The sequence below is a fragment of the Mesoplodon bidens genome (assembly GCF_964165515.1).
Source record: "Mesoplodon bidens genome assembly, chromosome: 14".
In the NCBI taxonomy this organism is placed as follows: domain Eukaryota; kingdom Metazoa; phylum Chordata; class Mammalia; order Artiodactyla; family Ziphiidae; genus Mesoplodon; species Mesoplodon bidens.
Genome location: NC_138170.1, coordinates 57,557,662 through 57,570,675, shown reverse-complemented (window position 1 = coordinate 57,570,675; position 13,014 = coordinate 57,557,662). Strand labels below are relative to the sequence as shown.

The 13,014-nt window shown below is 42.3% G+C and overlaps 1 long non-coding RNA gene across 3 annotated transcripts in view; it reads left to right on the top strand.

Annotated features, from left to right (window-relative positions):
• LOC308627404 overlaps positions 1-13,014 on the top strand; it is a 118,258-nt gene that overhangs the window by 54,963 nt on the left and 50,281 nt on the right. The window lies entirely within an intron of this gene.

Sequence of the window (13,014 nt, the reverse complement as noted above, 5' to 3'; positions counted from 1 at the left end):
CTTATATACACAGATGCACTATATCTTGTATAACATCCTTAACTAGTCTTAATGATAAGGAGCAAATTTTTAATGATAATAGTAGTGGCAGCTCTTTTTTATTGAGTTCTTCCTATGTACTGGGCAAAGTGCTCAGCATATAGTAATCTCATCTCATTATTATTCCTTCCCAAACTAGGAAATGTGTGTTCAAATGTCATAAATTCTCTTTTTGGAGTGCCAGAATCTAAGTAGACATGTCACAACATACATGTCCTGCTTCCCTCCAACCTCCACCTCAAAATCATTCCCTGGGGCTCTTCATATAATTGTTCCAAGGGCTTCCATTTTACGTAGCTTACTCTTCCTATCCTACTTCCATGGTTCCCAATTCTGTCCTTTGGTTACTTTTAATGAGCTTATCTCCAACATCAATACAGGGCTTGATTAAAGGGACCATGGAGAGCATATTTATTGGCTGGGAATGACCTCTTAGGTGTGTAGTGTCCCTGGCCAAGTGAATGAAAGGCTCTGGCCCAAGGCCAGCTCCTGGGTGAAACCATACTGGCAATTGTGTCTCTCAAGAGGTGATTTGGAGAGGACTGTGCACCACGCCTGTGGGTGATAAGACTGTAATTCTCTATCCTGTTGTTTTTGGATGCCTTGCTTTCCATTTGTTCTCTCCTGATCTGCCTGCACAGCTCACTGTTTCATTTCTACAACTTGTACCAGAGAAAGGGAAGGAGACAGAATAGTGTGTTAGGCTATGTGCTGGAAGCCTTACTTATTGGGCTGAGGATGGTATAAATCCAAGAACATTTTCTTGTGTTATTCTTTGTGGCTACAATTAATAACCTGGTAGACCTGTTTTAGAGATGTGATACAATAAGTTGATTGGATTTGGGTAGCACATCTATTTTTCTGTTAAAATATAATTTTCAGTTGTAAATAAAAGCTGGTTGAATCTGGCCTATGTAATAGCCAGCGTTTCATGAAGACATTTAGGTCATGTTTGCTTAGGTTTAGAAATGCTCTATGGGCCCTGTGTGATTTTGTATACAAGCAGAGATTATTAGAAATTGGACAAAGGCAACAGAAGCAGGTCAAGAGCAGAGCTGGGGAAGGTGGTGGTCTTTGCTCTATTACTCTGGCTGAGAGTTACCTAATCTCACAGAGCCTCAGTTCCTGTAGTTGTAAAATGGTGATAATAATTCTGACCTTCCAGGGTTTGGGAAAGGATTGAAATGAATTAAGGCATACAAAATGCCTAGTATATTGTAAGTACTTAATAAGTGGCAGCTATCATTGTCAGTATCATTAGTTCAGAATGAACAAATACTCTAACAACAAGTTTCAGATAATTTTTAACTGAAGTAAAGTTGATTTACAGTGTTGTGTTAGTTTCTGGTATACAGCAAAGTGATTCAGTTATATATGTATATATATTCTTTTTCATATCTTTTTCACTATGGTTTATTACAGAATATTGAATATATTTCCCTGTACTATACAGTAGGACTTTGTTGTTTGTCTATTTTGTATAGTAGTTTGTATTTGCTAATCCCAAACTCCTAATTTATCCCTCCCCCACCCCCTTTCTGCTTTGGTAACCATAAGCTTGTTTTCTATGTCTGTGAGTCTGTTTCTGTTTTATAGATAAGTTCATTTGTATCATTTTTTAAGATTCCACATATAAGTGATATCATATGATATTTGTTTTTCTCTTCCTGACTTACTTCACTTAGTATGATAATCTCTAGGTCCATCCATGTTGAGGCAAATGGCATTATTTCATTCTTTTTTATGGCTGAGTAATATTCCATTGTGTATATATACATACATATATATTTATGTATGTATATACCACATCTTCTTTATCCATTTATCCATTGATGGGCACTTAGGTTGCTTCCATGTCTTGGCTAGTGTTACTAGTGCTGCTATGAACATTGGGGTGCATGTATCTTTTCAAATTAGACCTTTCTCTGGATATGCCCAGAAGTGGGATTGCTGGATCATATGGTAACTCTATTTTTTAGTTTTTTAAGGAACATCCATACTGTTTTCCTTAGTGGCTGCACCAATTTACATTCCCACCAACAGTGTAGGAGGGTTTCCTTTTCTCCACACCCTTTCCAGCATTTATTATTTGTAGACTTTTTAATGATGGCCATTCTGACCGGTGTGAGGTGATACCTCATCGTAGTTTTGATTTGCATTTCTCCAATGATTAGTGAAGCTGAGCTTCTTTTCACGTGCTTATAGGCCATCTGTATGTCTTCTTTGGAGAAATGCCTGTTTAGGTCTTCTGCCCATTTTTTGGATTGGGTTGTTTGTTTTTTTTGTTATTGAGCTGTATGTATATTTTGGAAATTACACCCTTGTCGGTCACATCGCAGACAAAACACCATCTTCCTCTAGTCACTTGAAAAATGCGAGTCATGCCTTCCATTTTTCCCTTTCCACTTCTGCAGGGCAATAGCAATACAAATACTACCTTTTTCTTCTCTGGGAGCGATTTTCTGACCTTGCCAGGTCCCTCTTTCTCTCCTGCAGAATCCGTGAACTTCACCTCAGTTAGAGTAACCATCACTCAAAATAACCTTTGCTTTGTTTACATGCTTATCTCTGTACCTCAAGACCTTCAGCTGCTGGAGAGCAAGGATATCTTATTTTTGAATCTTTACTAGCTAGCATAATTCCTGGAACATGGAAGAAGCACTAAATATCCTCATTGAATTGAATTTGAATAAAGTTTCAACTTTTTGAAAGGGAAACAAAAAAAGAACTGACTGAATGTTTACTCTAAACCAGTCTTCTCTTATGGGAAAAGCGATTGATTCCATTGCTCTGTTTTTTACGTTCCTTCCTAAACTTTGTTTACTTTGGCTTTTGTTTGGCTCTTGGAACAGAGAGAGGCAATGTTCAACTTTTGTGATTTTAGACCCTCTCTGAAAGACTACTTACTGACATACTGAATTTTGGTTTTTAATTTCATCATTTTGTGACTCAGAGTAGGGGGAATTTTGGTTAATTTGATGGGGAGTAACTTTAGCTTACTATCAACCCTACAAGCTGATATTTGAGGGCATTGAACTAGGTCTTTTACATGCATAATCTTATTTAATCCTTTCCACAACTCCATGAAGTAGGTATTATTATGTCTACTTTACAGCTAAAGAAACTGAGGCACAGAGAATAACTGGATCAGGGCTGTGGTAGGTTTTACCCTGGGTCTACAAGACTTCAGAGTCCAAGTTTTGAACATCACCCTATACTGCTTCTAGATTCAACTGTTTTCTTAAGCTGAATTAGAGAAATGATTCTGAAAGGGAAAAGTAATTCAGCCTTTCACTAAATGCTAATTGAGCACTGTCTTAGCTCAGGCTGCCATAGCAAAATGCCATCACTGGATGGCTGAAACAACAGACGTTTATTTCTCATAGTTTTGGAGACTGGGAAGTCTAAGATCAAGTTGCTAATAGATTCAGTTCCTGGTGAGGACCCACTTCCTGGCCTCTATCTGTGCTCACATGGCCTTTCCTTGGCGAATGCATGTGGAGAGAGAGCTCTCTCTCTCTATCTTCCTCTTCCTATAAGGTCATTAATCCCCAAATGAGGTCCCCACCCTCATGACCTCAGCTAAACCTAATTACCTCCCAAAGACCCCGTCTCCAAATACCATCACATTGGAGGTTAGGGCTTCAATATGTGTACTGGGGGGAGGGGACACACAAACATTCAGTCGATAACAAGTACTAACTAGAATTCTCTGGAATATGTTAGACTAAGCTCTGGAAAAAAAAAAAAGGAAAAGAAAGGGAAAGGAAAGGAAAGAGCACAGCAGGGCCTGGACTAGGGAGAGGCAAACCAGTGACCTAGGACCCAGCATTATAGGAGGTGCCCACCCTCAGGTGCCCACCCTGCACTTGAACAACCCTGCAAGGCCATGAACCTATGTGCCTTGCTTGCCTCACCCCAGTCCCAACCCTGCAGCACTTCATTTGCTCTTGGGGACCTCAGTGTCTAGCAAAGGCCTGGTATCAGTATGGGTCAGATCAAGAGAGAGAAACCACCCAGTGATTTGAACAGGGGAAGTTTAATATAAAGAATTATTAACTAGCAGTCTATTGTTCAGAAACCCGTGAGGACACAGAGAAAATATGACAAGTGAACCCAAGGAGTTTTGACCTTCAGGATAAGAGTGAAGACTGTTTTTCCCTCTGGGCTGTGCCTGAGTGAGCATGACTTGCTCTATTTATTAGGCAACATTAGGCTCGGCAGCATTTCCTTTCAGATCATCCCAGGCATTTAGGCTATTTTAAAAATCTAAATAACATCTCAGTCAAACTAACATTCCAAGAGAGAAATGTTTTAATCTGTCTTTTCCCAGAACAGCCTTTAGGTCTGGGAGGAAGTGCAAACAGGCTGGGTGAGGGGCAATGTATCTGGAGATTTATGGGAATCCAGAAGTTTTGGCAAGGGTACATATAAATCTCAAAGAAGAATTAAATATAATTTGAAATCACATAAACTGTACAGAATTTGAATGCAGGTCAAATCACAACTGCTGTTTGTTATCTCTCATTTAAACTACAATAACAGGATTGCTTAAACAAATTCCCTTCCTTTCTCGAACTTTCAAAGTATTTAATATTTGCATAATGATTAATCTCCAGTTCCAGAGGATATTCCCAAAGGGAGAGACGACACAGAAGCACTTTAAATTTCAACCACATGGAAAAGAGAAGAGCGGAAGCTTCAGTTTTGGAGCCTACGCTCTCAGGAGAATTCTAAATATTGGTCGTCATTCTGTTGAATGTTCAGCTGAGGATGGATGGCTGAGAGAACACAATCCCAAACATTTGGACAATATATTCTAACTAGGTCAAAGGTGCAGCTCCAATTAAGGGATGATACCAGACCCTCTATTTATAGATCTTGAATATTTCAAGAAAGTTTTGTTCTATGCTTTGCAAGGGCTAAATCCTTATTCACAGAACCCTGGAGTACATCCAACCTGCCCACCCAAGGAAGGCTTTGAGCATTTTCCTTTTCATAGAGGCTGTTTATTTGCTGTAGTTTCCAGGGATCCAGGAAGCTTTTGGCCGGGGAAAAGGCAGCAGGTTTGAAGTACACTCCCAGAACTCAGTATTTGACCTGTAAAATTAAGTTACTGGGCTCAGTCAATGGCTCCAAGCCTGGCTGCATTTTAGAATTACCTGGGGGAGCTTTAAAATAATACCCAACTCTTGATCCCACCTCAGCCTAATTAAATCAGGATGTTTGGCAGGTGGGCCCAGAATGTTAGTATTTAAAAAAAAAAAAAAACTTCCCAAGTGGTGCCAATGTATAGTGAGTTTTGAGAGCCACTTGCAGCTCTAATACATGACGCTATTGATTCCTCTGAGATGAACATATTGTGGATAAACCTCTGTACACACTTTAAAAATTGTTTTTATCAGGATAAACTCTCAGAGTATGTGAACACGTGGATGCATTTGGATGAAGTCTAAATGGGAATACACAAAAATGTACACACAAAAAAGCAAATGTACTAGGGTACAGGGAGAAAGGGAGTTTTTCTCTAAATTTTCTAAAATATTATAGGGTTTTCATTACAAAAAAACACTAATTACCAAACACTCTCTCCCCACTCACCCTTTTTGAACTTTTGGGTTTGGGGCTGCTTTCAGAAGGCTGTTGAAGCCTGCCCTCTGAACATGATAAAAGCATCTGTGTTGTTATTTGGTCAGAGTTGGACTTCTCAAGTAACTTTCTGTCTCTCTGCCCTGAAAAAGTATTGCACAAAGGAAGTTGAAAGTTCTATGTGGGTTGAGGGCCTAATATAAAGTGGTCATTCAATGCATATTCAATTATGATGACTAACTGTATCTTATGACTTTGTTCTGAAATCCAGTACTCAAAGCATAGTTCATGGATCATATTCATCAACGATGGCCATCATAAATATTCATCTAATGTCTGTCTTCATTAGGCGGTTATTAACGTGTCAAAGATATTTGTGGAGAAAATGCAAGTGATAAATTCTATCTATATTTACTCTTATTTGAAAGGATAATTTATTTTTAGGGTCCTCTTTGATAAAATCCTTGAATCAAAGGAAGTTTCCTTTAGAAATACTCTTCTGTTTTTAAGCCAATAATTTTACACAAAGAAAGTTTATTAACCTTTTGCTTGCTGGATGGATATTAGCCAAATGATGGACTATGTAAATAGTCCAATTCCGAGAAGGATAATATAAAGCAGTGCTCTTAAAAGGTTAAATTGATGCCTTCTCTACTAACAGTACTTTGGAGTTGTTTTTCGAATGAAGAGAGCTGGCAGTGATTCTTCTCCACCCTTACCTGGTCCCCTTGGTGATCAATAACCCCAAGATTGTTGCATGGGGTTGGTTTACAGGCTGTGAATAGAAGAGGGCAAGGACTGGCAAACTTTTTCTTTAAAGGACCAAATAGTAAATATTTTAGTCTTTACTATTCAACTCTGTTGTTGCTCTAAAGCAGCCATAGACAATATGTAAATGACCAGATGTGACTGGGTTCCAAAAAAACTATTAAAAAAAACAGGTGGCATGGGCCTCCCTGGTGGCGCAGTGGTTGAGAGTCCGCCTGCCGATGCAGGGGATACGGGTTCGTGCCCCGGTCCGGGAGGATCCCATATGCCGCGGAGCGGCTGGGCCCGTGAGCCATGGCCGCTGAGCCTGCGCATCCGGAGCCTGTGCTCCGCAACGGGAGAGGCCACAACAGTGAGAGGCCCGCATACCGCAAAAAAAAAAAAAAAAAAAAAAAAAACAGGTGGCAGGTTGTATTTGGCTAATTAGGCCATAGTGTGCCCGTGCTAGAAAAGAGCAAACCCAACAGGGTGTCACACTGGCTCTCAGGTTGCAGTGGGAGGACACAGGTCAGAATTGGACATTTTAGCTAAACCCAAAAAAGCCAGTGAGTGTTGGAGCTCTATATGAGCAAGTAGGTCTACCATGGTAGGAAAAGTCATGAGAATGCATGAATAATAAAAGAGCGATAATAGCAATGGCTAATATTTACAGAGGACTCACTCTGAAACTTGTATTAAATACTTTACATGTAATATTTACAATCTCATGTAATCTTTATAATAATTTGGTAATCTCATGTAATTGTTATAATAACCTCAAGGTAGGTGTTATTATATTCCCATTTTATAGATGAGGAGACTGAGGCATGGAGAGGTTAAATAAAGTTCTCAATGACATACAGCTAATAAGTGGCATAGCTGAGATGCGAACCCAGATGGTGTGACTTTAGAGGCTGCTCTTCTATGCATTACGACCTCCTGCTAGGGAACAGAGCCATGTGCAAAATCATCCTAGCTGGGAGAACATAGAGGGTCTCTATCTAGGTACTTTAGTCTTGGTTCAGGTTCACTGTGCTGAGGATGGACCAAGAATAGAGCCCTGGGGTGTACACTGTGGGGAGACTATTCTTCACGGGTCTTTCATGTTTCTGCACGTCTTCAAGCAAAGGCATCGGCAGCCTTTTGTTGAGACTGTCTTTTCAGGGGTATTTTTATATTGAACAGCCTTGGCAGATAGAGATAGTATCTTCCCTCTGGAGCAGAAGGAAGCTTTATTTTCTGTACTTTATAATAAAGACAATGTCTCCCTCTGGGGCAAAGTTGAGCAAGTTCAAAGTTGGGCAGCCCATTATAAAAGACTGGGGTTCTTCAGCTGTGTTGGAAACCCACTGTGTGTGTGGTATCCACCTGGGCTACCCTGTCACCCCCTTGGGATTGGAGGAGGGCAAGGGGAAATGACATGAACATGAATCTCATGTTGCTCTGTGTGTAGAATGTAATGAAGTCCTTTGTCTTTGGCCCAGGAGTCTCGGGTCTTCTACCAGCATCCATGAATCTGTGGCAGCTAACTGGTTATTGCGTAAACAGGGTAAAATCTTAGATCTTTCACAATTCTCGACATACACAGAAGGTACAGTGGGTTAGGAAGGCTGGTCTGAGGGTGAAGGCTGTCCACTCTTGGCTTGGCTTTGTGTCTTTTAAAATTATGGATGGGGGCTTCCCTAGTGGCGCAGTGGTTGAGAGTCCGCCTGCCGATGCAGGGGACACAGGTTCGTGCCCCGGTCCGGGAGGATCCCACGTGCCGCGGAGCGGCTGGGCCCGTGAGCCATGGCCGCTGAGCCTGTGCATCTGGAGCCTGTGCTCCGCAATGGGAGAGGCCACAACAGTGAGAGGCCTGCGTACCACAAAAAAAAATAAAATAAAAAATAAAAAATAAATAAATAAATAATTATGGATGAATGTGGGCCATGCTATGATCTGAATGTTTCTGTCCCCCCAGTTCATATGTTGAACTCTTACCCCACAAGGTGATGGTATTAGAAGGTGGAGGTCTTTGAGAGGTGATTAGATCATGAGGGCAGAACCCTCACGGATGAGATTAGTGCCCTTATAAAAGAGGCCTCAGTGAAAAGATGGTGTATAAGAAGTGGACTCTCACCAGACACTGAATCAGCTGGTGCCTTGATCTTGGACTTCTCAGCCTCCAGAATTGTGAGAAATAAATTTCTACTGTTTATAAGCTACTCAGTCCATGGTATGTGTGTTATAGCAGGGAAACAGACTAAGGCCAGAGACCTGTACTGAAGCCAGAGAGAGGAAAGCCTCTGTAAGCACCTGTAGCTCTTGATTCCATAACTAGCAGAGTGCTATGGATCCTCTGAGTTCAGAAACTTACCACAAGGAGTTAAAGATGTACAGTTGATTCACTGGAATAATCTTCAATGAACCATAGCTGTAATATAAATACTACATTTCAGTAATCTAATATAATGGTTCTGGAACCTAGCTGCTCGTCAGAATCACATGGTAATATTTTAATTATTTATTTATTTTTGGCTGTGTTGGGTCTCTGTTGCGGTGTGCGGGCTTCTCATTGCCGTGGCTTATCTTGTTGCAGAGCACGGGCTCTAGGCATGCGGCCTTCAGTAGTTGTGGCTCGCAGGCTCTAGAGCGCAGGCTCAGTAGTTGTGGCACACAGGCTCAGTTGCTCTGTGGCATGTGGGATCTTCCCGGACCAGGGCTCAAACCCATGTCCCCTGCACTGGCAGGCGGATTCTTAACCACTGCGCCACCAGGAAAGTCCCCGCATGGTAATATTAAAATAACAACTTTTAAAACAATGGATTCTTGAGCACCACCTCATACATAATGAATCAGAATATCTGAGGGTGAGGCTCAGAAATCAGTATTTTAAACGTTTCCCAGATTATTTAGAGGCAGTCATTCCCTGCACTATTCTAATGATAAGGATTGAATTACATCACAGATAAATCCCACTGCTTCTCTGTACCTAAGTTTCTTCATTTGTTACAAAATAGAATAGTGTTGGCCAATATGGTGGCAATTGGCCCCATGCGTCTATTTAAAATCAAATCAATCAATGGTTAAATAAAGTTTAAAATTCAGTTCCTCAGTTGTATTAACTACATTTCAGGTAGTTAATAGCTACATGTGGCTAGTGGCTAGAGCATCATAGAATGCAGATACAGAGCATTACCATCATCACAGAAAGTTCTGTTGGATATCTTATCATACCAGAAAAGAAGGAAGCCATAAAAGACTACTGGGGTTGTATCAAAAAACTCAGGAACCAACAGGAATAAGCTTCCACTGACCAAAGATGGGATAATTTGAGCACCCATTAGAATAATAACTGCAGTGTATTGAAGTGCCCTAAATATATTTAAATCCGTGAGTTCATAATCATATAAAATAGAATTTATTGGTGACTAACCATTATACTAGGGAGCCAAGTAATTATTTGAAAACTGGAAAGTAAAGGGTTATCAAGCATTTAATCAGTAATTTCATAAAGGAAAGGCCATATAAATGCTTGAGATAGTAATGAGATGCATAGTAGAAGGCCCACTGGCACATCCCACGGGACCGAGTGCCTGTTGCACTTTGCCAGGATCAGTTCAAGAACAAACACATCCTAGTACTGCTTTTTATTCCTTCCTTCTTTTGCTCCCCATATCCTGCCCTCTTATTCTATGGGATTCTCACATAAATTGCTATGTGCCAACTTCTGTCTCAGGCTCTGCTTTGTGGGGGAACCCAGGCTAGGACAGCCTTCTAGCTCAGATTCTTGAAAGAGAATCCAGCCCGCCTGGCATATAGATTTGGTTGCTGGGTTATGACCCTACTCCTGGTCCAATAGCCTGGGAGGCGCTGCCTCTTCCAGAAATGGAGGTGGAACTTCTTAAAGTAGAAACGGTAGAAGGGCGAGACAACTGTTGGAGACACGTTGATTAACGTGTCCAGCCGACAGCTCTGCTACTGAGAGAAAGATTTGCTGACCAGCAGCGTCAGTATCACCTGGGAGCTTGTTAGAAATGAGGAATCTCAGGGCCCAGCCAGACCTACTGAATGCAAATCTGCTTTTTTTTTTTTTTTTTTTTGCGGTACGCGGGCCTCTCACTGTTCTGGCCTCTCCTGTTGCGGAGCACAGGCTCCGGACGCGCAGACCCAGCGGCCATGGCTCACGGGCCTAGCCGCTCTACGGCATGTGGGATCTTCCCGGACCGGGGCACGAACCCGTGTCCCCTGCATCAGCAGGCGGACTCTCAACCACTGCGCCACCAGGGAAGCCCCGAATCTGCTTTTTAACAAGATTCTCCAGGTGATTTACATGTACAATAAAAAACTCTCTTCTAGAGTGAGTAATAATTTTCTGGCTCAGGGGTATTTTTATAATAGATAAGATGTTGCATCCAAAGGTCAGTAGGAAGCACATATAGGCGAAGGAGAGAGAGCACGTATTGTTGGAAGGGGGTGGCAGGGAAGCCAGGAGGCAGGGGAGGTTGGAAGAGGAAAAGTGGGATTGAATCTCCGTGAAAACACTTTAAAATCCATAATAGAAAAAAACATTCTGTACCTAGGTTATTATACCTGCACCAGAAACCTCAGAACAAGTTCAGTGGGGAGGTAAAACACCCCCGCTCCGCCCCAGTGAACAGAAAGCAATATCTCCATGTGTCATAGACACACAGCAGGTGAAATATTGGATGCAAGGCTTGTGTTGCGGGGGGCGGTATTTGTGAGGCAGGCAGACCCAATCCTGGCAATCTACCGCTTCCCTCTGGACACTCTGGGCTTCACCATCCCTCCCCCACCCCTGGACATCCTTCCCCCTCAGTTCACTGTCCCTTCCCCCATGTAAGGACTTTTAGCAACAGGCATGGTGTACTGGTAAATGTTTAACAACTGGCTCTCCAGAAACAAACATAAAGCTCTGATTTGTAGTGTTGGCCAATTTCCATAGTATAAATACTCCCACCATGGCTGATTGTGAGCTGCCATGAGGTTAACTGAACACGGGGTTGGGAGGTGGCACGTACTGGCTCCAGCGAACCCCAGGAAATAAAGGGTTGAAAGGACAAAGTAGAGTGGTTTACAGCCTTCCTAGAAGTGAGGGGAAGAAAGTCAAGTTGATGAAGGCCTGGAGCGCTTGCTTTAACTTCAGCTACTATGATTCCCAAACATAGCTATCATCTCGTCCAATCTGTGGCTATTTTTTTCATTTTGTTTTTAATTTTTTTTGGCCGTGCAGCCCGACCAGGGATTGAACCCTCACCCCCTGCCGTGGAAGCAGAGTCTTAACCACTGGACCGCCAGGGAAGTCCCTGAGGCTGTTTCTTAACTTCAACTTTATTGAGAACGTCCTTATGTTGTAGCTTTAAAAGAACCAGAAGCTCAGCTGGAGAAAACCTTTGAGGACAGTCAGAACGGCTTATAGTCTATATTTACCAAAGCTTCTTTCATAAACATTATGGAGGCTCTGGAATGCTCACACCCACCTTTCATGGGCACACCACACCCCATTCTTCCCTGCCTGAGTGTATAGTCCTAATGGCTCCCACCCCGCTCCCTCAGGCGTCACACACCCTGCTTCTCTGGCCGGAGTTCAAGCCCTCACCTGGTTTCCTTGAATGCCATCTAAGAGCTGCACACCTGTCTTTCCTGGGAGGTTTACAGCTGGCACATAACTCCCTTCCCTTGGGGATATGAGCAGATAATGTATATCAAACTTGCTGTAGGTACTGGCAGGCAGCTTAGACCTCTCCTGCTGCCCACAAGCACTGCCATGGGGGCTCAATGTTGGGTCTCTCAAGGCCTGATCCAGGGACCCCATCACTGCTGTGCACCCCCCAAGCTCCATAACCATTGATTTCTGTTTGGTGCAGCTCTGGGCCAGCTGAAGCACCCTCTCCTCACCTTTACCCACAAAGTGCACACCTGAATTTCGCATAACTGCTCTGGTTGCCCACCTTTCTCTTCTTCTTGGAAAGCATCCAGTACTAGGAATCCAGCTAACTACAGACAGCCCAAGTTAATGCTTCTTAACCTGCATGAAAAGGAATTTTTCATAACCTTCTCTTTGGTGTTGGTGTCTAATCGATGGTAACTTTCAGGAAAGAAGCACTTCTACTAGCAGGTTAAAAGTATTCATTTTTTGCAGCCCTAATATGTGTTTGAAATGTAACAGCTTGTTTGTTCCTCTCCCCAGATGAATGCACCTTCATCTTTAGATTTATGATTCAATTTTTATTTCTTCTAAAATAGAGACAGGAGTAGTGGAAGTTCCTGTATCTTTACAGGAGATACAGGTCAGAGCTTCTCTATGCTTCTCTATCTCTACAGGTCAGAGCTTCTCTATGATTTCTTTGCCAGTCACCCAAAGCAGCCTCCAGTTGGGTTTATTCCTTTTAATTCTCATTCTCTCTCCATAGTGTTTTCTCCTCTGAGCACATAAACACATCACTACCCTTTCTTCCAAAGTCAAGGCCAGCTTACATGAAGAGGAATGGTTGACTCTGACAGTAAGTAGCGCTCTAGGTGGCTCAGCTAACTCACCACAGTTCGGGTGTCTTTCCAGGTTGGCGGACACACCAGGGCCAGAGATCAGTGTGTCTTTCCTGCCAACAGAGAACCTTACTTCACCCTTTGAGTGTTCCT